Below are 26,330 nucleotides of genomic sequence, written 5' to 3'. Positions count from 1 at the left end.
GATTCATTCATTTTAATTTGCTTTCTGGTTAGTAAGTCTAATAGGAATCAAGCCCTGATAAACAAAAATCTTAAACCATATTAAATTCTAAGCTGGTCAAGCTGGCCTTGAGCTGGTTTAGCTGGCAGACTACCCTGGTTGAGCTGGTCAGAGCTGGTAGACTAGCTTTATTCAGTTGGTCAGAGTGGGTTGACTAATTTGGCAAAGCTGCTGGGGATGAGATAGAGCTGATAGACCAGCTTGATCCAACTGGTCAGAGTTGGCAGACCATCTTGGTCAGTCTGGTGGGGATGAGATTCAAGCTGGTTAACCAGTTTGATCTTGCCTGTCAGAACAGGCAGACCAGCTTGGCCAAGGTGGTGGCAATGAGGACAGTTTGATCCAGCTGGACAGAAGTGGTAGACTAGCTTGGCCCAACTCTGAAATATATGATCTCCATTTGGATAAATACTGTGGATTTACCGTACATATACTGAAGGTATGTCTTCATATAATTTATTCATATCACATAATTTTCCTGTGGCATTTTCATATAGTATCATTTTCTAACCTTTAGTACTTGGGTAGTAGCCTGTAGTATTTAACACTAGTATTTAACACTAGTATTGTGAGATTTTTCTCTCTGTAATACTTTTATGATTTTCCAATACTTTTGCTGCAGGAATTTATTTGCAGTTGCATTGATTATTGATGCCTTAAGTTGTTGAATCTTATTTTCACATATGAAAACTGAAGTTTAACACATTAGGGCAAAATTATAGTTAAGCTGATACAAGATCTTGATCAACCTGCAGAATAACTTGATGAAGTTGTTTTCATGCTGAAAGATTGCTTTATTGTGCCTCTGATGACCTGACCATGCACAATTTCCGTTTAAAAGTGGTGTTTTTGTGGTTATAGACATGTACATGTAATGACAAGGAAAACAATAACATTAATAATAATAACAATACTAGTACTAGAATTCATGCAGCATTTAACTTTATAGGGTGATGATGTTCAACTGAGTTTTACAGCAACATCATCATGAATTAGCTGTGGCCTTTTTGCTCTTGTTGGAGAGTAATAATGAATAACCGTCAAGAATAAAAAGTATACTGGTGATGCTGTTGCTAGGGTAACATCCTCAGCTTATCTCACCTCAAAAACAGGCAAATTACAGTGTAGTACTGGCAACTTTTTAATACTCTCAGCTTCACAAGTTCAGTTTTTTTTAGGGGACAGAACACCGTTCCTGCTCATTTTTTTCTGAATGAACTTTTTCCCCCAAAACATTTAGTGTTTCGCACTTATACTTTATAAATCACACTGTTTATTGTGTTTATTGAGTGTAGCTTATGATTGAAGTGACATTACACAAGGCTGCAGTTTTGCCCTTCTGGTTTGCTGAAGTCATCTCTTAGAAATGATAGAGCAGAATGGAGAAAATATGTTGGCACAGACGGCTGAGTTGCACAGATGGGTTTCCAAAGCCCATTTGCCAAGTCACCAAAGCCATCCATTAGTCCTGTATTTTGAATATGATTTGAGAAAGGATATTGAGGAATCAATGTTTACCACTCTTATTATTTCAGTCAGATTTGGAGAATATTCTTTTTTACTTAGACAAATATTGTCTGTCTAGTTAGTCAAAACTCTGAATTGAAGTTGTAGGGGTAGACTGTCACAGTCACTCGGTTTGCAGTCTGCATGTTATAGAACACACACTGATGATGTACCAGGGCCACTTTTGAACCACGTGAACCATGTCTATATAACCAACTGATTATAGTCCACATGCCGTTCTGCTTGTGTCTGTTTTGCACCCCTTTTCAGAATCACTTCATAAAGTTGGAAAAAAAAACCCAAATCTCATTTCTTGTACCCAGTTTCCCCATCACTGACCATTTCCATTTTGTTCAGAAGCTCGGTAAGGGTGTTATTTTATTTGAAATTTTACTGGAAAACCATTGGCAGTTTGCAGTCCTTTTTTTTTTTTTTTTTTTTTTTTTTTTTTTGGAGATACACAAGATTTGGACCAAGCTGTTCTACGCTGGCTGTTTTCCCTAAAACATTTTTATATGTTCCTTATAAAACATGCATGGCCTGTGGCTGTTATTATAGTAGTTACATTTTCCATCCAAAGCAATGAATTTTAAGCATAATGTATTTGAAATCTAGAGTGAATTTATGCATGTGTGTCATAAGTGTCAATAACTGTTCTCTCTACATGTTTGTCTTGTAGTTTTATGAGAAACAGGCTTAACTGATCTTTAGTCTGAAGTGGTGCTTCATTCAATCATTGAACATTTAAGTTTGGAAGGTTACAGGGCAGAGGTGTCAGCGGTTTGGATTGACAGTCATGAAGTGAGAGCATCTTGCATTAACTAAATGCATCTATGTGTAGATGTAAATACCCAAGCGCATTTAATTAGTTGAATGTGTGTATTAATTGTTATGTAACAGGTACAGGGCCATGCACGAAATAGCAAAATAATTTGAACATTAAAATGTTAGAGCATGGCGATGCATTTACAGTTTTGTTTGAAAAATCCCTTTCATCATTTTTCCAGTCTTTTAGTAAGTGCGTACTAGAGGGGGACAGGCAATGGTGTGGAACCTATCAGAAATGGTAGAGTTAGCATTAGTGCCCTTTTAATCACCATGTCAGGAAATGACCATTCCATACATTCAAAATCATTTTGTGATTAGCTATATCTTCCCATATTCCTGCAAAATAAGCCTTTTATTCACAAAGTCTAATTTAAAAAAAAAATCCCTTCCGCGGCGTATGAACTGAAGAACTCCAGTGATCTGCTTACTAAATGTCTCAACCAGTCGTAATCTCCTTTGGCCCTATTTTGAGTAGTGGCACATTTTTTTTCTTCTTTGAAACGCATGGGTATAGACGGTCATAAAAGAATAGAATTCTCATTCTGGGCACTTAGATTGTCACAAAAAGCAGGAATTGCAACCCTGCACCATAATTGCTAAGTCTTTCGAGCCTGTGAAACCAAATGGTACCTGTTGCCGTTGTAATAGTTCATGAGAATGTGCGTGTCTAACATCTGGACAAAAGTGTTTTCACTTTAATAGCTTGCACACTTTATGACAAAACAACCATGCCTCACAATTAAGAGGGATAAGTGCTTAGTTTTACAAAGATCTTAGTATTCATGTCTGACATTGTTCCATATGCCCATACAGCTGAACTTCAGCACTTTCCTCCAGCATTGCTTTTCAATACATTTTTTTTCTACCATGACACTCTACACCTAATTGTATTTTTATAAAAAAAAAAAAAAACAATGTCCTTTGGAAATGGGGATTGTGGGAACGGGCTGCTGTATTTGTTGTTCTTTCCACACGATGCTGTTGTTTTTAGCATATCAGATCTCCCTTTGTTTACACTGGTGTCTGTAAGGCTAACCAACTGTGGGCTGTGTTTATATGAGACCCTGGGATGAGGCTTGTATTAGAAATGCCCTAATGTATAAATGGAAACGATCAGACCTAACACTGACCAGACTCTGTCAATTGATCCTTGGCCACTCTAAGAAATTTCTTAGAAATCTTTGAATTGCTAAGTGGTCATGACAGAAATGTGACGGCCTCATTTTACAAAGACCCTTGCCTCCAGAGTTTAGTATTCAGAAGAAGTCAGTCTTGTAGTATCTATTAGTTTTGATTAATTAAAAAAAACAAACCAAAAACTACTTTTTAAAATGTCCCATAGGGTTCATGCAGCTATCATTCCTATATGTGTCATTATGTCGCTGTCTGCCAGATTCATTCTCGTTTCAGGGAAGACTTCATTTAAAATGATCTTTGCTGTAATATTGCAGGAGCTGTTGTAATCTCATTGAATCTCTTGACTTTGTGGTTTTTACCAACCATTAGCTGACATGTAATGAAGAATGTCACCACAAAACAACTTTAAGCTCCCAGATAGATGAACTTGTTTTCGTAATCTGACAGAAGATTATAAAGATTAGAGAAATGCATACAAACAGATTGAAAGATAGTATATGGTGAAATGTAATCCAACAGAAACTCTTTTACTGGTTGTCATCTGTAGTTTGGAACACTTTGCTCAGATTCTTGCAAGGTTGTATCAGAGAACATTCAGCATGTTTCTTTAGAACTCTTGGCTCTCAAATCTTGAACAAATGGTAGTATAAACCCAGTAAATTAATGATGTGATCTACCATTCTGTACCATGCACTCCTGTGCTCAACCCTTTGGCTCTGTTGGCTCTGATTCAGTAGACCTAGACCTTAGGATCCTCCATGGACTCAGGTGACTTCAGGGCTTTGATAGGGAAGACAGTATACAAGACAGAATATGAAAGAACCAGCACTGCTTGCAAGACCTCCTTGCAAAGGGTGTCAAGTTATCTATATGGTTTGAAATGTTGATTACTATCCTACCTTTGCTCTACCTTTTGTGATTCATTAAAAGTGATGTAAGAATGAGAGCGTTTCCTGGTGAGGGTAGAATAGATTCCTACCTTAAAAAAGCAGAAGGGATGGATGGAGTCTTGCTTGGCCCAAATCCAGCTGTAATAAGGTTTGCGGCTGCAGTAATTAAATTGCCCCACACTGTAACATGCAGACTCACTGGAATTCAAAACAGATGTCTTCTTCCCTCCCTTGCCTCTTGACAGAGCTGCTATTAATTTGCCTTTGAGATTCAAACCCTATAGATGTATTAACCCTCTTCCAGGCATGGCTGACTGTGTACTGTAGACTGGCAAGGTGAAGAAAATATGACCTTTGGAGACCAGAAGTTACACTTGGTTGCTTCTTTCCCCATTGGTGGTTCAGTTATTGGGACTGTTATTTTTGCAACTAGTCCCTTGTTATTTGAGGTGTGTGAATAGTAAAGTATAAGCGCCGAAGGTGACTGAGAATACTTCACGGTTCACCCTTTGGAGAAAGGCTGTGTTACTTCTCATGAACTACTTCCTCCACGTTCCCTGTGAGTGCAGTCCCTACAAGTGCTTCCTGTATCCTAGCAACCAAGGGAATTTTTCTTCCACAAACACCATCCGGAACCTCTCACAGTTCCCCTAAAAGAAAACCCTTTTCTTTTCATCCTTTAACCTTCTAGTGTGGGTGCAGTCTCTGCGATAGAGGCTTGGATCGAGATAATTAGAATACAACTGCCCCTGGTGTTGTCTGGTTTTCCACCCCCACAGTCTCTTCCCATGCATTGTTTTTTTCCCTATTACCATGGGAGACCTGTAGGCAATCAAGAAATAATGTGTGCAGGTGTGCACGACTCCCTTGAATGAATGGCGCTGTCCGAAGCTCATCATAGACGTTTCATTAAGGCTCACAGCTTGTGACAGCGACCGATGATGTACATCTTTTCGCCAAGCAAAATAATATCTTTAATAAAGGTAGGAGTGTGCACAGGATCCCAACTGCAGCATGAACTTCAGCTGTGTGTCATTTCATTATAGCCCGCCCACGCTCCTGCCCTTCTTAAGCCTCCCACTCATACTCAACACTAAATAGAGTGTAACATCAGGAGAAAATCTATCAGTGGCTTGTCAACCTAATCAACCTCTCTTCCTAGAGCATCCAGTCTATTTAAAATAGCATCTAGATTTTCCAGTAAGTGCATCTGATAATCAGAGACAGAAACGGAAGATGAACTGAGTGTTTTTTGTTTTTGTTTTTTTCCCTGTCAAAATTTGCACCTTGCTAATCATGCCAACCTCTTTGTAAAGAATTGACTTAAATGATTTGTGTTGAATCTTTCTCAAAGTGCTCTGTATTTTCAGGCCTGCATTTTATGATTTATGGTTGGTTTTATTTATACTGAGGTCAACACTGAACATTTTGATGATGAAGGAACTTGCTTTACTTGGCCACATTAATCTACCGCTTTCTCCTCACTCCATATTAAAAGCCCATAAAATAATGCATGGTGAGTGCAAGTGTGTAGACTATGTATTCCTTGTTTATTTACGAGCTATTATTGCTGCTGAAATACAGGAATGCTCCATAAAAGCAAAAAAGTAAGCCTTCTATATGTGTTTTCCCCACAAAACACAGAGAATGACAGTAGTTACTGATACATGATGTGAAGCACATGAGAGAGCACCTCTTGTCGTGATCGTGTCTTTAGGTTATGTTTACCGCAGTGGTGTAGAGTAGGTATTCACAACTTTGAGAATGTGTTTAGAGTCTAGTGTGATTATGTTTAGTTTGCAGACTGTGGATATTTTTCATTTCAGCGAGATTACAGTCCACTTTGCCCCTTGCTGGAAATTCACCACAGCTCCTATGCAATTTACAGTGATTTTTGACAGCGTCTGTTTAGCCTCACCCTAGCGTTGAATAGTTTACTATTTATGCCTCATATGTGCATAGAAGATGTTACACTTCCTGAACTTTCCTGAAAAGTTCAGCTAGATCTCAGTTAGGTATGTCTAAATTCATACAGTTTGTCATGTCTCCTGTAGCTGCAATCAAACATCTTTTTAATATTCATTTAAAATACGGTTCATATATATTTTCCCTCAGGCTAGCGATTGTGTCGGTACTGAGTGGGTGAGTCTTTGGGATAATGAAATGAGCACTTTTCACTTTTACAAAACGTATTGTTTTTTTTTCATGGTATTTCCGCATATTGTAGTGAGGATGTCAAGAATTTCGGTCTTTGTTCATTCATAGCATGGCTCTATACGACAAAATAGCTTCTCTTTCACTGCATAACAGATGCTTAACATGTGACTTATTGATAAAGTAGGCCTATATTCTATGTGGAATTTCATATTCTGCAATCTTCTATTCCATATTTCCTACCCAAGTTCAACCTGAACATCACAACATGACTCATTTCTTTTCAGCTGTTGTCCGTCCTGCTACACACCCTTGTGGATGTAGGTCTTAGTCTCCTCACAGTTGGTGTGTGGTGCCACGGTGCTCTAGAGTAGGTATACTGTTTCGATTCTGCAATTAACTAATTGGGAAAGGCCATGATTAATGAGCTCCTTTCCTTAATCCTCCCACGCTGTCAAACAGTGCTTCCTAGCACATGTGCGGCATTTGGAGTCACATGAGGCATGTTGACCAATCGCATGAGTACATGTGGTCTGCATTGTTTTATTTATTTGTTTTGGCTTCCCCACAGCTTGTCCCCATGCGGTACAAACGGTCATCCATGGTGCGGAACTATTATTTTTGTTATTCAAGAACAAAGTTTATTTAGTCTAAAACTTTCATGTGGCAGAACCTCCATCGAAGCGCTTTTTAAGCGCTTGCCTTGAGACTGCAATTATCTCAAAAAAGATACTGGGTATTCATCAGACAGTCAGTGGGGCTCTATTCATTAGATAATCAGTCAGAGACTAATCCCTTACAGCGTTTCTGTCACATTTTGACATGAATAGTGCTAGTGCATCACAATGAAAATTAACATTTGGGAATTTTCATTTAACCCAATTTTTTTCAGCATCTCGTAGCGAATATTCTTATGCGCCAGCTTAATAAAGTTATAATGCCTAATTGCAAATATTCTTTTGAAATGTCAGTTTCTTTTGTAGCTCAGAAAAGCAAGCGGTAGAGTGGTTGAGACACCGTGTCTCCTTCTTAAATATTTCCTATTCATAATTAAAACACCAAAAGTCTTCCATTACCCAGTCCAGTCCATAGATTTGAGGAAATGTCATATTGTTTATATGATTTTATGATAAAGGTCTACAAAAGAGATTTGTTTAAAAAAACAAACAAACAAACAAATAAAACACCAAGATAACCTGCAGAGTTCTAGTGAGGGTGTATGTATGGTTCCACACAGCTCTGGTCTGGAACCATGTAAACATTCTCAGAGTTTAATTAACTCTGGTGAATTTGCATTGGCATGTACACAGACACAAGGGGAAAGGGCTGTGCAACCTCCCAGCATCCCGTTAGATCACAGCTCTTTCAAAGTCTATGAGATCTAGTAGTCTGGTAAATTAGAGTAAAACTGAGACAAGTCTTTTTTTCTTTTAGAGTATCTTTTATACAAAACTTGCTTTAAAAGTAATAGAGCTATTTTTAGGCTGCTTTTTAGATTATGAATATGGTTCAAGTAGAGGGCTATATGGTTCAAGTAGAGGGTAATCTGACACCAGAAAGGCATGCAGAAAAACTATTTTCTGCATCACTACACAAAGAGGTTAATAGACAATTTCAGCAGTTTTCCAATCTCCAATGAAAGAATTGGGCTGATTGACATTGAGGAAAAATGAGATTCCGGAGACAGCGTTGGGCTTCAGGGAACAAGATGTAAATGGAATATTCTTAGTGTAGCTTTCAGTTATGTCTGACCTTTAGCCTCTTGCTGATGACCTCTGTAATTCAGCGTGAAAACATACATAATGCTTGTGCAAGCCAGTTGCTCTGCTAATATGCCAAATTATATCAAGACAAAACTGGATATGTTCGTCTTCTCATTTTATGCATAGTGCTCTTTTTCAAATACCCATGCCTAACTGTAAAAAGATGCAGTCCTCTGTGTGGCAGATCCGCAGTTTAGCCTTGTTTACTCATTCACAACGGTTACTGTTTTTCTTGCTAGAGACCCTTTTTTTGTGGAAAGCTGAGTAAACTGAGTTTATTATTGTCAAAACGTGACACAGATGTAAGCCGGCTTTGTAGTATTACTTGTAAGCAACTAGGTGATGGATTTGAAATTTTGTCCTTTCACCCAACCGCTTACTGAAGACTAACGGAATAATGGCACAAACTCTTTCTCGTTTCTCGCGTAGTATCTGAGTTATGAGCAAGCTCTGAAATTCTTTCTTTTGCTGTCGCTCTAGGCAGAGGAATACCCTGTGGCCCTTATGGAAAGAGAGTGGAGAACTATGCCTGCTGTCCTGCTCTCAACTCCTGTGATGAAAATTTAATGTGGGCTCTTTATACTTGTTGCTTTGAATGTAGATTTTTTTTCCCTCTCTCGCTCTTTATCCTTCAAAATGATTAATATTTATGCAGTCTGTCAAAAAGATTGCTTCCTGACTTCTTTTCAGCCTATCCAGTGAGAAGGACAAAGAAATGTTTTACCATTCTTCAATGTACTCATCTTCACCAAACTTCCTTGAGGTTTTTTTTTTTTGCTAATGATTGGAATTATATTCTTACCCGGCCAATGGTAAGACACATCCTCTGTGTTTCTCCTTTGATTTACATGTGACCAACTGCTCGGTGTGGTTAACAGTTTGCTATTTTGATATGACTGAAAAACTACAGGGAATGATTTCGGCTCAAATAGTGAGCCAAATTTCCTTGTCCATTATGATAAATATATAGAGCAAGTCACTACGGATCCCACTGATTTTCTTTGGAGTTTCATATGGTTGATCTGTCATCTGTAATCTGACAGAAATGTCATTTGGATGTTTTTGAGTGAGGATCCATATAATGCATCTAGAAAAATGAGATACTCATCTGTTTTTTTTTCTATTCCATTGCCTAGGGATGTAAGTCTGAGTGATGTCTTACAGTACATCATACTGAGCACCACATTAACGTTGCTAGAGATGTTTCAGGTTTGTTTTGTTTTGTATTTTTATCCTTTCCTGACTCGGCCTTGAGAGAAGGAATATGCCCTCCCCATCTCTCTACTCATATTGGTTGGGTTGATAAGTATTCGTTGAGAAAAAAAAAACAAGCGACCCCTCAAGATAAATATTTGACAAAGTGAAATATGTTCTCATTGGTGTTGCTGGCCAAATACTGGCCTGAAAATTATTCAGCTCTCTTTACACACTAATGTGGGATGGCTGTAAAGCTGCTAATTATCTATTCCTGACTTATTTTGCCCATGTGGTGATTGCAAACTGTTACCAGCCTTTTGGCTCTGTAATGCCAGTGTCCTGCTGGTCGTGGAAACTGAACATTTTTTTCCATAGGTTTAACAGAGGACCCTAATGACTCCACGAATGAAACAAATTGAGGGAGATTGCTCAGGTATTTCTTGAAGGTAGAGTCCTTTAGAACCACAGCAGTATCACTGTCGAAGAGAAGTGTAGACACCTACACAGTCAGCAGGCTTTATACCTTAATTTCACTACAGACGCACGATGAGCAGAGCGTGAACCACAGAATCTCAGTTTTCGGTTTTGATACCAGACCATTACACCGTTAATATGGACAGAGTGGTACAATACTGCACACTGTTGAATTGCACTTAATATAAACGTAAAAAGGCTCTCATTGATGGATTGAAATACAGTTTGAAATGAGAATGAAGTTTGTAATGGTTACGCAGTTGAGGATCTCACTGTCTGAATATTAAATATAAATGAGATATAATAATATAAAATAATAGATCCTTTTTTTTCTGCTGCTGTTTCTTGTAGTGTTGAGCTTAAGTTTTGGTAAAAGGATCACTGGGCTGCATCATACTACTGCTGTTTCACAGAATCTGAATAAAAGCCACAGTATGAACCTACCTCTCCTGGGGCATGACTGCAGGAGCACAGGCAGTCGATTTTAGTTCATTCTACCCTTCCCAGAACATTCTTTTGTCAAAAAGTTAGTGCCTATGCTGCTGGGGTTGTTTTGGTTTGTTTGGGGTTTTTTTTTAAAGATATAAAAAAGTCAGAGACCATAATTAAACACTGTCTCTGAGGTATTTGACATTAAAAACTCTGGTTCTTTTACACCAGGGACCCAAAATTTTGGCCTCATGCATGATATTGCAGTCATTGTATTTTGTGACTAAACCTGGGTCTCTAATAGTCACCAGACTCCCACAATCAATTTGGCTGTCTCGAGGGGCATTACAAAACTTTTTACCATTTCAAGTTTAAAGAGAGTTTTAAAAATACTCTGTAATCCAAGCCTTGTGGATCCCTCTGGGAAATCCTTGGCTAAAGCACACACAGTCAGTCCACTTGTTTGCGGATGTCTATCTTGTTGGCAACATGATTAGTTTTTGCTATCTTTATTAATTCGCTCAAGGTTTACAGTTAATTGTACTGGAAAGAATCCGCCATTTATGTAGGATCTACAGTTTCGCTCGCTGCAAAAGGCAGTGTGTGCCCTTAGATTTTGAGCGTGAGTGCAACATTACATAGACTAGGCAGAGATGCTCCAGATGCCCATCCACAGATGTGCCACAGGCTCTGGGGTTTGACCCTTGACCTCTCTGGTATCCCAGACTACAAGTGTGGCTGGCTGACTGTGTGCTTTCCACCACCCAGACTGTCTGATGTAGTGGTCACTAAAAAAACTTTACTTTAAAAGCACACCCCTGGTGATAACATCTGAAATTCTAGTTGTTGGTCTCTGTAGCTCTGATATCTAACGATATGTTTGGAACACTGGAGGAGCATTGCAACAAGTTGAACTAATGTGTTTTCATCCATTCATACAAGACAACGAAGGTCAAGAGATATTACTCAGCTGCTGTCTACACTGTGTTCAGGTTTCTGAAACGCCTGCCTATCAGCTACCAGTAAATGATCTGACATCTTTGTACCCTACACCAAATTCGACACGTGTCTTCTCTCAGAACCCTGGACCCAGTTGACCTAAAGCAAAACAGAGGAAGGTTCACAGGTCTCTCAGATGCATCAGGAGCAGCTGTTTTCAAGCGTCAGAGCTGGGGGGGATTGGGGGGGGGGGGGTTCTGAATATCATGAATACAGCGGCAAGTGCCTGTGAGCTGCGCTACCCACATAGAACAGGCAGGATTTCTACATACGGGGGAAACAATATCCCAGAAGCCCAACTCTTGCATCCTCCTGTGAGACCATATGTTTGATATTATAACAGGATATTTGTGCTGACCACCGGGGAGGGTGCTGCCGATTCAGGTGACACAAACAGAAGCACAGAGAGATTTGGCCAGAGGCTTTGGGGCCTGAATGAATGTAGTTGTCTGGTGAATACAGCTACAGCAGGGCTTCAGAATCGTAAACAGCATAGCATACTTGTTGAGTAATGGATATTTGCGGTAATGAAGACATGATGAAGCTGAAATTACATGGGCCAAGATTCAATAGAGCTTTATTTGCCCTTTGTATCTTGTATATTGGAATTCTTATTCATGTTTGTTTTCTCAGTTGTAGTCAACACAATGTACAATTCACAATATGCAATACAATATAACACAGTAAACAATATATAAAATAGTGGACTTAAGGTATATATAGCAATAACGGTCGATGGTCATGTCAGTGAAATGAATAATTCTGTGTAGCTTATTATGCAGTTTAACTGACAGATATTTCAAGATGCTAATGTAGTTATCCTGGCTGAATAACTTGATGTTAATATGGAAAGAATGGAAATTTTTGAGTAGTCTGAACAAAATAAGAGTTGTTTGAATGATGTCCATGGATGTAAAATGTGATTTGTTTAACAGACCAAACAAGGATTACATTCATTTAAAAAAAAAAAAAAAAAGTGCACCAGCTTGGTCGAAAAATGGAGTTTCAACTACACGTTTGTTTAACAGATAAACAAACTGTAACAAACAAAAAAACGACTGAAAAAAAAACACCATATGGGAGCATATAGCATGCTCTTTTGTCAACTGAGATACATATGGTAAAAAAATGATATTATCTTGCATTTTATTGGTTGCTTTGACGCTTGTGTAATTAGCTCTTGAGGAGGTGGGAGAAAGCCACCAGCGCAGGATTATGAAAGACACTTTACTTGAGGGAGGGGGGGGGGGGGTTCGCCTGATTACGTGGCATGGATAATGGGTTGACATTACTGGAAATGGTGAGCTTAGACCATTACGGTGCTATTATGCTAATTATTGTGAAGGAATGGATTTATCTGTCTTTGCTCTTCTTCCTTTCAGGTCTCTCAGACTCTCGAGGAAAAAGGGAAACATTTTGCTTTGTCCTTATATTGATTCTTGTTAAAAAAAGAAAAAAAAAAGTCCCTTAGAGACTAACATACTTTAAGGCTTTTAGCTTCAAATCTGATTACTACATTTTTAATGTGATTCTGACAGAAGCTTTTTAATTATGTGGTTAAAGTTGACGGTAAAACTTGTTTTGTGTAAACTCTGGATCACATAACTAAACAATATTCCTCCGTTGCATCACTTCACTTGCAAACGTTAAAGAGTTCATATGTTTCTGGACAAAATGAGAATTGAGAGACCAAAGTAGCCTGAATCCACAGCTCCATAGCTAAGCATTTTAAGTGTTGAGTAATAGGCATGTAAATATGAAAAGGTTTTTAGAATAAAAGCATATTCTAAAAAGCATGCAGGATGGTGACAGACTGAAGCTTTAGCAGGAACCCACAATATTTTTACAGTAGCGGTATAGTGTCCCTGCTATTTTTTCCATAAGTTTAGCAGTTTTCTACCACTTGTTCACTTTTTTCTTACTCATCTCTTCTTCACTGAATTTGTTCTTGTTTCCGTTTACCAGTGTGCTGTTTAACCAAATAATAATTAATTAACCAGTCAATCAGTGTGAACCCACGGATAATTTTAGGCATTTAAATCATGATTGTCCCTATGTACAGACATTTCATGTCATGGGCTGCTACACCCTGAAGAATGAAGAACCCACACATATGGGTGTCAGCCAGTTCTGTCCTTAATATGAAGGATGTGAATATGAAGGGTTTGTGTTTATAGCTATCCAGTTATGGATAAGCTGCTGACATAAATGCTTTTATTGTATGCCTTCGAGGCAAAGAGTGCCTTGTATTTTTTTTTTTCCAGTAGTTAATTTTGGGTTTTTCTGGATGTGCTCTGAATGATGATATTGCCAAAGCAGCTGTGTTCTAATGCTTAGAAAGACTGAGTGAACATTGACTGGGTTAGTGTGAACAGAGGGCTTTAATGTAATGTAATCCTGGGTTTACGCTTAGTTTTTGATTAAGATGTGAAATTGAATCAATATTAAAAATTAAAGATGGGTAATGTGTAGCCTGAATAGTATTAAAGCTGTGGTTTTAAACTGACTTTTGTCTGAAATATCTCGGCATAATCATCTCGTCCAGGTGATGAACAACTGTAATCCCCAGAATCCAGAGAACGATATCAGGATAGCTAAATATGGGAATAACTCTTGGATATGTAACACATATCCAGGGTAGCTTTGAGCTTAATGTCTTGCCCAAAAGTACAAAGACACTTCACTTCACCAGGATTGCATTCTATCACTGCCTGCATAAAAACTTAAGTCAAGTAGTGTGATGAATAATTTGACTTGAAAAGCAAGGAAGAAGCAGGCATCACGTAAAATGAATTTAAGCCGACATGCCAAATTCCAAATTTAGGGTCCTGTGCCCTCACATGGTTGGGACAGTGCTAAGATTTGCATCATTCAGTTTGCAGAAATACTTGTGTCAGCCAGCCGCTGAAGTTGAATCCACAGCTGAGCATATTATGGGAATCAGTACCATGGCAACTGAATGACACTTTGGCAGCCCTTGTCGCAAGACTGTCTACAACACTCTGACTTCTGTAGGAGGATACCATGGGTTAGGCAGAAGTTAAGAATTTACTACAGCTAGATGGATCTTTTCTACAGGTCTGTACTAAATATTTTTGTACATTTATCACTATAACTAGCTTACCTAGTTAGACACGCATAGGTACTGGGTGAGGCCATATTACTGAGTGCAAAGCTAGTGTGGTTAATAATCAGTCATGCTCTTTTGAATGTACCAGCCTCGTTAAAAGAATATGACAAAAAAGAAGTTGCAAGTAAATGAATGCCTAAGAGATAAACAGACTTTAATAAAGGAAGAAACGCCAAGTAGGATGTGAAATAAAGTGTGAAATAAGTAGCGTCAATGCTGATGTTTTAGCGTACTGTACTGTTTGCGACCTTTGATTTAGCCCGCTAACTCTCAGCGTCGGGAAAATTGAATTACTTGAAAATGAAACTTGAAATGAAATGTGTAGTGGTACCATTGACAGAAGCTGTCAGAAGTTGCTTTTCATATTAGCAGGTGAAAAGCTTTAAAAGGAGCACAGGAAATAGTACACTTAGAGCTTAAAACGCTTGAAAAGCCACCAACACTCCTTGCTGTGTGTGTTTGTGTGTGTGTGGGTGTGTGCATTAGCGTACTTGTGTAGCCTAAGTTCGTAGGTGATTCTGTGTTTGTATGTATTTATTGGTTGGATGTAGAAAGGTCTATTTTAGATTTAGCTCAAACAGTTCCAGAAATTACAGCTTGGGGACCGGGGAAAAGTACTCTTTAAGCAAAGTGAAACAAAAAACTGTCACCCTGCTGCGGTCTCAAGTCATGCACATCACACGCTGATCTTCCTCCAGTGCTGTACAATATGGGTTTGTGTCAAGATATGAATTTACGAAAAGAGTGGTTTTCCATAAGAGGTGCTGTTTGTATGTTTTGGGGATTCCGGTGCATTCCAGTGTTTCAGAGGGGCATACGTTACATATAGAAGTTATAAAAACATACCCTTTGCCAGTAACATACCGTGAGTACCTTCTTTCGAGACGGTGGTGCATGAGAACTAGTGTGGTGGATGGTACCCAGGACTTGAAAAAAGGGAGGAAACGCTGGCTCAGTGGGAGCACCACCCACACCCCCCCCACCCCAAACCAAAGTGCTGCTTGTCTGGCCCTTGGGGTTGGCTATTTCCATTGTCCATTTGCCAGCAGTTTTCATTTTCACTAAGTCCTGTAAGAAGAATAAGCAGTCAGTGAGAGAGCATTTGGGTTACACTCACTTTGTGTTTAGATGATTAATGAAAGAGTCTCACGAGAAGCATTAAAGTAAACAAAAGCAAACGGTTTTCCAGGGCTTTAGCAAACGATTTTTGTAATTGTGCATTATTATTAATATGTCCAACATATGTTTATGACTAACCCTTGCCAAATTTCCACCCCTTAAAGCCTTAATGCTGACATTTGCCAGCAGTTTCCACTATAAATAGCACCATGCTTCATTTTATCTAAGCTGGCTGTGTGTGTGTGTGTGTGTGCATGTGTGTGCGTGCGCAACGCGTGCATGTATGTATGTATGTATGTATGTATGTATGCATGTATGTATAGTGTAGTCATATTGAAGGTCTTAGTGTATTGGTATTATTCAGTTTTGCTCCATGTTGTGGTGTGACTTAAGCATAGGCTGTGTTTGATAGTGCACTGTGCGCAGATTCAAGTTCCGATTCTGTGTGTGCCAAGTAAACTTTTTTTGTTATGTTACTGGTGTGACCCCACTACAAGAAACTGAATGAATGTATGCTAAATAAGGCAGCCGTTCTTTGCATGAGAAATCCCCATGTTCAGGCTTAGTGGTATGCCTCGTTAGCAGTAGTCCATTAGCAGCTTTGCCTGAGCTCTGTAATGGCTCAGAGGGCTTGAACAATGCGGCCTACTGTCCACACACTTGTTCCGCCACAAGTGTAATCCGTTACTGATCAAAAGGTGAAACACGTGAATTATGAAAAAACATTAAGCGCTTAATGAGTCTAAAAATAGTTCTCTGTGTATCTTGTGTATCTCCAGTTTAGACACTCTGGTTGCCATGAAAAGACCAGTTTACAGACACTCTGGTTGCCATGAAAAGACCAGTTTGCAGACACTCTGGTTGCCATGAAAAGACCGGTTTACACATGCTTTTGTCCCTTCCACTCTGCACACTGGTGGGAATGTCACGTTCAGTTCCACCAATGTGCAAAAAAAAGAAAGGAAAGAAAAGTAAAGAAAAGAAAAGAAAACAAACAAACAAAAAAAAAGAATGGCATGCCTGTTGCTAATTAAGGAAATAAAAAAAATTTGGTTTGGATTAAGAGATCAGTGGAACCAGGAAACACACACAAACACATATTTGATGAATATGCACTTCAGCACTCTGTGCAGGAGGCTTTATCAGATAATTATGCTCTTGGTGTTCATGACAGTTATTTATCCACTTGTTCACTCATATGTGGGGATTTCACATATTTATTGACCTCAGTGTGGTTATATTGACCTCAATGCTGGGATACTTTCAGGTTCATGTTCTGGATTTGGTCATGAGCAGGCATGAGCATTCATTTGCAGGTGTTAATTAGGCTACTCATATTTCATTATTTTATTGAATTAATTTCTGTAGCTTGAGAGGAGTCTCACAGTCAATAATAGTTTTATACTGAAAGGCTAGTCTATACTCAGCATTAAATAATGAGCGGTTTGCTGAAGGCATCAGCTTGATGCAATGCGAATGTTTTGTAGTGATAGCAGTTTAAGGGTGGCTGCACGCATATGCACTCAGAACATAATGTCCAAGGTTTCATAATGTGATACATTTGATTTGTTAAATATTGACAATTGGTATTTAGTATTGTCAATAATTAATAATCATTATCAGAAATGATCAATACTTCACACCTCAAATGTATCACAAAGGCCTAAAATAATAATAAAAAAAAATCAAAAAGAAGTTTGTATTTGCAGAGTTTAATCAGCTTGGTTTGACTTGATATTTGACTCAGTGTTATACTATATTTGTGTTTTCTGCCTGTTTTTTGTTATCTTTATAATGTTCTTGGATGCCATTAGAGCTGGAAAGCAGAAGAAATTTTTGCAAAGAGGAAAAAAAAAAAAAGAATTCTGGTTCAGGCATAGTCTCGCTGCATATGTACATGTTTGTGCTGACTGAGACAGAGAGTGTCTTAAGCCCACAGTGAGTATGAAAAGGATGGACAGTTTAATTTAGTTCATTCCAATAGGCAACTCCAGTCAATGGGGGATATCCTCCTGTCCTTCGGAGAGGGTATGGACAATCAAAATCTTATTACAGCCCTCTAGCCATTTTGTATGGAGTGCACAGCAGTCTGTAGCTGATTTTCAAAGCAGTGGTTTCGGTCAGCTTCTCTTCTGAGGCCTTGGTCCCACATTGTCACTTGCACTGAGAGGTTCTCAATGGTTTTTTTTGTGGTTACGGTTGTGACGATAACACAGTGAAGGTTCATAATCTCGCTGGTATATCTTCTATATAAATGTTTATGATTTGCCTTGATTTTCCTTACCTTTTCCACTGTACAAGGGGGGCTAGCTTTTGTTAGAGGATTATTAGAGAGGGATTCATTTCTGCTCATTGTCCCTGACCGTTGTCTAGCTCCTGGAAAGCCAAACATAGCAACCTGGCCTGTCAAGTGGAGAAGGTCATAAATATTGAGGCCATGCATGAAGCAGCCTCACCACAGTTACACTTTGATTTATGAACACTCGTCCCCGCTGTCTGGAGAATTATCCATGTGAATGGAAATCCTTATCACGTCTTGACGGTTGACCCCAATTATGAACCACAAACAAGACAGCGAGGACTCCATGGTGAGCTCGGTTTTGGCTCTCTGGGCGAACTGTGTCTGTGTGCTTTGCAGGATCTCTGTTTAACTACCTTGGGAGTGCACATACACTGACCAGTTCATCAAGGCAGCTCGTGTCTCCTCTCTTGCGATCTTGTGATTTAAGATCCATGTGTCAGTTTTACTGAGCCGTTGTAAAAGGGAATGTAAATGTACCAGGTGGAACTAAAATGCTGATCAGCATGTTTCAGACTGCCTCACATAGCACAATGTATGTGTAATGGAGGACAGAGGACACAAGACTACTATTGTGTCGTCTTGTCCATAATGGAAAACTATTAAGCCTAGCCTGCAGTGTCACAAGCTATTTCTGCTCAAAATGGCTGCACTGATGGGATTTCTAAATGTAATCCATTGTCCTTGACCACTGTGATTGCACTTAATTTAAGAAATATTATGCTTATTTTAGGTGTATTATCAAGAGCATGTTCCTTTATTTAACTTTCCTTGTTTGTTTGTTTTTTTTAAATATAATTAACTGCTGAAAATCTGTACTGATTAGTATGTCTGAAGTACAAGGGTCTCTGTTGTCGCAATGTTGTCCAAGTCATTCAGCTTTTAATACACTGTGGAGAAAAAAACCCCATTAATTTAAAGATTTTTCTATGCATTGAGCTTCTGTACTCAACTGAGCCTCCCAAAAGTGTTTTAAATGCAGTATTTGATGTGTGCACTTGTGGAATTGGATGAACTAAAAAAAGATCACCATAGATTATGTATGAAGACCAATTTGCTGTGTAGTATACTGAGAGATGTTTGTGCATGATTTGTATTTTACAACAGATGTGATTCAAATGCATGGGCCAAAACTGGTAAATGGTATAGCAAAAATCTATATAAAACAAAGAATGTAGTCAGCATTGCTTCATGTAACGGTAGGTAGGCAAAGTGGCCGGGAAGTGCCTTATTGATTGATTGATAAGCCTCCTCCCATACTGAATGTTTCTCTCAGACATCCCCAAGCACAGCTGTCTCTTTATCTCAGTAACATTTCTAAGAGCATAATCAATGTGCATGGATAGCAGTGACAGATTTTGAAGTAGATTCTATAGAGAAGAAAGTGTTTACATTTTATGTGCGCTGTGTGTGTGTGTGTGTGTGTGTCTGTGTATGTGTGTGTGTGTGTGTATGCGTGTGTGTGTATTTATATATTCTTATATATATGAATTTTACAGAATTATGTAACACAGGGTAGAGTATTGCACATTTCAACATGGTATGTTAGATATATTGTCCTATAAACACCCTCAAAAGCAAAGCTGTGTTTGGAGTATAGAAATTGCATTTGATTTGCTCATAATGCCACAGATCCCATGATCCAGCTGTCTTTATGACTCTGGATTTCCTGAATTGGGGGTCTGTAAAGGGAATGCAATGAAACGGGTAAAAAAACAAAACAAAAAAAAAAACAGAGCAGACCCTGTCCATGTCAAATCTTCCTCTTTGTAGGTCATGCGTAATGCATTGGAAAAGCTGTACAGTGTTACTTCTTCGATAGTAAATACCCGTGGCCAGATTATTGCAATATGTTTTAAATTTTACACATTACGGGAACTTCTGAAGTATTTTTGTGACCAAGTAGGAACCAATGCAACTGATGCCTGTGCATTTCAATGCAGTTTCACTGATGTTTACAGCACAACCCAATGCACTAAACTTAGTTCATCAAAATAGCTTTGGGCTCATCACAAACATGTCCAGTGACTCCACCACTGTGCATGAATGCCGTAATTGATTTCAAGGTTGTGCCTGTAAGTGAATACTGGTTCTTCTCTATCTCAGCCTAGGAGTAAACAAAGAGCACCTGATACGTAGCTCCCTCTAGCAAACTCTGTGCCTGGGTGCCAACTGGAGAAGGTCCTAACAGGTTAACTCAACTTTCAAGTCAGTTGTTTGCTTCCAGAACGTTAAATGCCAATGAAGAAAAACAACATTAAAAAGCAAATTCATATGACCAAGCCTGCAGACATCTCCTCTGTGGTGTACAGGCTCTGTTTTCAGCTCTTCCACTCCTTCACTGTCTCCCTTTGTGTTTAGTCTGTGTTTGCATTCCCTAGGCTGTTGGAATCTATTAAGCATACAGAGCATTGGGAATAACTTAATGATATGTCTGCCATTTCCAGTAGATATCCATATTCAAACCGTATGAGATATTGAAATCACCTCAGAGTATGTTAAAGAGAAGACAGAATGTGCTAAAGGGTTATCTTGCATCCCCCTGAATTGTGCATCTGTGGGCTGTTATGCCCTTTAGCCTAGTGTTACATAAGCAGAGGCCCAGCTGAGTCTCACAGGACTGTAGCTATACACCACAGAGGTCTGCCTAAATTAATGACATCAGCTGCTAAGAACACAGAGACTCCTTTTGAGAGATGCTGAATCTATGAGGAGAGACAGAGAGAGAGAGAGAGAGAGAAGAGAGAGAGAAGAGAGAGAGTGCGTACAGATGCAACAAAGGGAAGATTACATGTTAGCTTAAGTGTAATTTTTACATTCTCCTAATGATGGGAGTGAAGAAAACACCTTACTGCAGCATGCCAGATCACGATGTCCTACTCTCCTACAGAAAGGATACTCAGCAAAGGAGCCATTGTATAGAAATGGAGATGATTGCTTTGCAGCATTTGGGGTTATTTAACAGGCTTTTGCAGATGCACTGCAGATGACCTGTGCTGTAAAGACTGCTGTATCTCGTCACATCTCTTACTGATTTATTTCCCATGATGCATGTGCTATGGATTGCACACACCACAAGAAGGCCTTCTGCCTCCTCTCTGGCCAGCTGAAAAGAGATTTGACTGACGCAAAAATAGCTTGAAGGCCACTTTGTTGACGCAAAACATTGAATATTGAATTGAACTCCATCCAAATCGCATTATAGATATTAGTAATCGACATCTACCCTTTTGCATAATGAGGGGAGCAGCCTCTCTTTGGAAAAGGCTAATTATCATTAGGGTGGTGACATTCATTAGCATTTCATATCAGCTAAAGTTTGTGGCAGTTATTGTCATAGCTGTCTCCTAGCAACAACTGTCTTTGCCATCTTGTTATTGAGAACTGTGTTCCACACTTAGATATTGTGCAGAGGATGTTCATGGTCGCTTCCCTGTTAATGGTGGAAAGCCAGGGAGCAATGTTGACCATGAAGGTGCTGGATGAGACACCGGGGGCTCAGTTTGGGGTTTGCGATTGATTTGTGGTCGAGTTGAGTGGAGACTGGAGAAGCGTAAGTGCTGATGGAATGCCACATACTCTTGCATGTCGAGGGAAAAGAAGAATTAGCAGAATCTGGGGATTCCACCCGAGATCCAACATTGTCCTCATGATTTACATCAGACAGACAAGAGACAGGAAGCAAGAAATGAGTGGAGCGAACAGGAAGAAGATACAGTATAAGCCAGAGAGAGATATTCAGTGGGAAGGAAAAGACTATATAATATGTTGATAGAGTGTGAGAGAAGGGAGTATCGGCAGGGAAAGAGGAAAAAAGGGGTTCAGATCAAGAAAGAGGCTGAGCTAGAGAGGTAGAACCACAAGAGGAGGACCGGAGCATAAAAATAGTCTCCTGACCTCATTTGATCCATAATATTTATTTAGGAGACAGTTAAAAGGCTCCGTGGAATGGTTAACATCATAAGACAGTGATCCCGTCGCTTAAAATGTTTATTCTTCCAAGGTCTTGAGGAAAACCCGACACGGATAAAGTTAAGGTTATGAGTTAGGTGTAGGATTTCCCAGCTCCTCTGAGGGAAGTGTGGAGATGTGCGCCGTCCAGACATTAACTGGTCATCTCTACAAGCTTGTCTAAGAATAGGCCGGTCAAAGAAATGTCATCCTCGATTAATTAATGGATTTTCCGGGGAGAGATGCATCATCTGAACCCACAACTGTCACCTTGCATCCTCGGTGAAGACAAAATGTTCTCAGGAGAACGGATACTTTCCCAGGATCATTTCCTAGAAACCCACAAGAGACCCTCTTTAGATGCACTACTCATTTTCTCTTGTGACTGTTTCTGTTCCGTGGTGGGGAGTCCCATGCCGGTTGTCGTGTCTCCCCCCCCCCCCCAAAATAGATGCAAATTGCTAAAAGATGATTCAGTCTCTGATGTGTGTTGGCAAAGGCGGCCTGTTTGTATGACTTTCAGGAATGAACCGCTCGTGAAATTAGGTTTAACAGATAACAGTTTGTTCTCTAATTTACGTCTGCACGTTGTGGCTGTCCCCCATATTTTGTTGTTTGGTATTTTGTTGTTTGTTGTTGTTTGGTAAGTTATCATTCTCTAACCGAATGATGATTTTTTTTTTTTTTTCCCTCCCAGAAAAGAAGTGGAACATAGGCTAATGACATTGTAAACATACCCTTTCCATAGCCCATACGTGCTGAATCCTCAAGCTCTGTAAAGCATTCTTTGTCTTGTCCTTGGCCTTGCTCAACAAAGAGTAAGACCTACTGCTGCCATTAAATAAGCAGATTTAATGAGGACAACTGAACAGCCTGCTGTTGTTAACTGACTGATCATATTTTTTAACCTCTTAATTGCCTCTGGTTAAACTCCGTATTTCTTTAATAGTGCTAACGCAGCATAGCAACTATCTAGAACATAACACAGGAGCAGAGATTTGGGCGTACTATATTGTAATTGTCTTTCTCTTTGTCTTGCTGTGTTTTTTTTTTTTGTTTTTTTTTGGTCATGAACCAATTCGCTGATGAGATAATATCAGGTAATATCAGAACCTGTCACAACTCTACAGGTTGCTAGTAATGACGGTATCTTTGGCCTCATTGTATAGAGAAGTGACACATTTCTTGGTTGTTACTGACCTTTAGAAAGATTACACATGAAACATCAGACTCTTCTCGGGAACTGAATGCGTAGTTTTGGAATTATATTAAAATAGTGGTGAACATTTGATTTCACTACTATTTGATTTGTTTTCTCCAAGACACCGTAGACTGCTTCTTGAGTGTCTTTACATGGTATAGCTTATGAGAAGACCGAAAAAAAAAAAAGAAAAAGAGAGATTTCAGTTGAATACTCGTGACGTCATACCCCTTAGAAGAATGCATTTTTCGCAAGGAATTCTCCCTCTTTACCACACTCAAACACAAGACTGAGATCTTCTTTTCTGCACAAAACTGTATGGTTGTTAGTATATCTGATGGTTTTTTAAAAAGCCAGTGTTGTTGTGGATAAGTATCTCAGCCTAGTGGAAGGAAATCGGACCTGAGTTCTTGACTCTGACATCAAAGAACACTAAAGCGTGGTCTTCCGTGTGGCTACTGTTTGGATTATCTATATTTGGAGTGACTCCGATATTTTTTTTTTTTTTTTGATCTGGAAGATGAAAAATTGAAAACGTTTTTTTTTTTTTTTGATACTGTTTGGAGGTGGGTCCACCTTTCTTCTTCAAAGGTGTGAGTCAGAATGTGACATTTATGGTCCCAATAGGATCAGCAGCAGTCTGTGTCTCATGAATGTCTATCCAGGGGAGGCTTGAATATGAAAGCAGGCTTTAGTCCTTGACTTAGACCCTATGGTGAGGTGACCTGTGTCAGTAAAATAGATACAATTCTATATATGGGGCCAAGTGTTGCATCTTAAATTAAAATGTTAAAAAAACCCGACACATTAAAGTAAAGAGGTAATTTGAAAAATAAAAATGCGTTCCTCGTTCCGTCACACCATGTAGACCGTCATGTAGCACACAGCTGTAGTTATTCAGTGCTGCAATGGTATCCTTTCTTCAGAACAGGTCACATGAATATCTTTTCGTGGAAACAGGAGCACAAGATAAAGAGCTGAAAAGAGGTTTCCCAGAAAAGAGAAAAGTTGTGATTGTTGTATAACAGATGTGCCCCATAAGTAGGGTCTTTAGATCAAAGGCATTCTGTTTTTTTTTTTCCCTCCTGTTTTTTTTTTTTTTTTTTTTTTTACAATTCACACAGCACAACTCAAATAAATGCACTTTCATACTCATTGGATATAACACACTTATTGTGTTAAATCAAATGAAAGTGTCTGATGAATGCATTAATGGCATTTTGCAAGGCAACTTCCTTTCGAGGTTTCCAAATTGCGCTGCTGAAAAAGCAGTGGCCTTTAAAAGGGAACACACCACCATTATAAAAACAACTTTTGAATTCATCCTAAAGAATGAAATTCTTACATTTTTATATTTTGTTTGTTAAAAAAATTAAAAAAAAAAAAAAAAAAAAGGTCTTTTGGAGGCCAGAACCTTTCTGTTTGCGGGCATTGTAATTGAATTGTAATTGTTATACCAGCAGAACTGTAGCTGACTGAGTCAGAGGCTGTTAGCTGTGTGGTAAATCAATAACAAAGTTAACAAAGACTATGATTTCTCTAACTGGAGGACAGAAATGTGTAGGTGTGTTCAGGAGATATAGCCATAGGCCTATACCCGAGATGTGTGGCTTCATCATTACGTTGAAAAGTGTGCGTAAGAGAGATAAAATGATGAAAGGACAGAGAGGAAGGGTAAAACAGGGACTCACTATCAGGCAAATATTGACATATGGGCCGTCATGCTCCGTGGGTCTTTTTTTTTTTTATGGTCTCACTAGCTATCATTAATCATCCACTAAAATAATGTTGTATCTTGAAAGGGACACCGGTAAGCAGTTCTCTAGCTGTTCCTTGGTTACTGTCAACGCAAGCTGGAGGCGACACCGAAGTATCTGAGTACAGTAAATACAGTCTAGCACACTTCATGGTCTGCCAGCTAACGCCATCACTCAGTACCCATGATCCAGAGAATGAGGGAGCAACACCTTTAATGTTTTTACACAAAATCAACCAATGTGCTGTAAGATGATGTTCATAATAAGAGAGTATTCTGATTCAGACCGATATGAAACTCAGGACACACGAAATGTTACAGTACGTTGGCTGATTTTTGGTATGTGTCAATGATAGCAGCAGAGCAATGGGTTATTTGTTTTGGGCAGAGGATAATAAAATGTTATACATGTATGTTTAATTATAAATTACAGGTATTTGAATATATTTTTTATCCACAGATGTCTTTGATTTTTTTATGCGCAGATGTCTTTGGGCGAGAGACTTCTTCGAAATTCATGTTAAATGCTGTCTTCTAAGCTTCTTTCATTATGTCACTGGACAGTGTGGGCAGGAGCGCGCAAGTCAGTTGAGAATACGCTAAACGTAAATATATTTAAATATTTAAATGGAAAATAATACCAGCTGCTCTTCAGAATACCTTCCTGTCTGTGCCAGGTGCCACCAATATCTCTTTATCCCTTTTGGTCCTGACTCCACGGGTGTCAAGGGAAAAAAAAAAATGTTTGCCAAACGCATTGAGAATCACTGAGACACAGAATGGCTTGTGCCTCCATAGCTGAGAAGGATCCCTTGGTCACAGCTGTACTCAATTTTATGCTTTCAGGAAAAAAAAAAACCCAACAGGCTGTTACATAATGTAACGTTGATGCCATGAGGAACATTTAATTTTAAGTGTATTTCTTAAGTACCAGAGCCACTTCTGCTCTTTAGCTAAGTCAGTCAATGCTGGCATCTAATTTTGCGGGAAAAAATTCAGAACCATGTATGGCAAACGGTTATTGTTTTAGCGAGACTGTAATCTATTACCATCTGGCCTTACCTTTTTTTTTCCCCCTCTTGTCTTGTTTTCACAAATGGCAGGTGGCCTAAGGCATTGTCAGTTTTACTTTTCATACAGAGCATAGTTATTGTTTGTCCTTTATCAAATATGCATGTGATATTTCCAGGTAGATGTAATAACCACCTCCGATGCAATTAGGGAAATATGTTTTATGGAATCTAAGACTTTAGAAACTGTCTGGTAAAGGTTTGTTCATTGAAGAAGGCATGATAACGAAATTGTATTCTCAGTATCTCCTCATGGAATCAAGTTTCAATAATAAATCTGAGGCTGATTATAGAAGCTGCTTTATTAAATCATTTTTCTTCCCCTTGGACTTGATCAGTTTCTGTGGTATTCCATGGATAGAGCTCAAAAAAGGCTGTTATCGCTGGT

General features: G+C 39.0%; 1 protein-coding gene across 1 annotated transcript in view; it reads left to right on the top strand.

The window, feature by feature from the left end:
* adcy5 (adenylate cyclase 5) overlaps positions 1-26,330 on the top strand; it is a 57,173-nt gene that overhangs the window by 930 nt on the left and 29,913 nt on the right. The gene's annotated exons all lie outside the window — the stretch shown is intronic.

This window comes from Chanos chanos, chromosome 10, assembly GCF_902362185.1.
Source record: "Chanos chanos chromosome 10, fChaCha1.1, whole genome shotgun sequence".
Taxonomy (NCBI): domain Eukaryota; kingdom Metazoa; phylum Chordata; class Actinopteri; order Gonorynchiformes; family Chanidae; genus Chanos; species Chanos chanos.
Note: the sequence above shows the minus strand (reverse complement) of the source record. Positions and strands in the feature narration are given on the sequence as shown.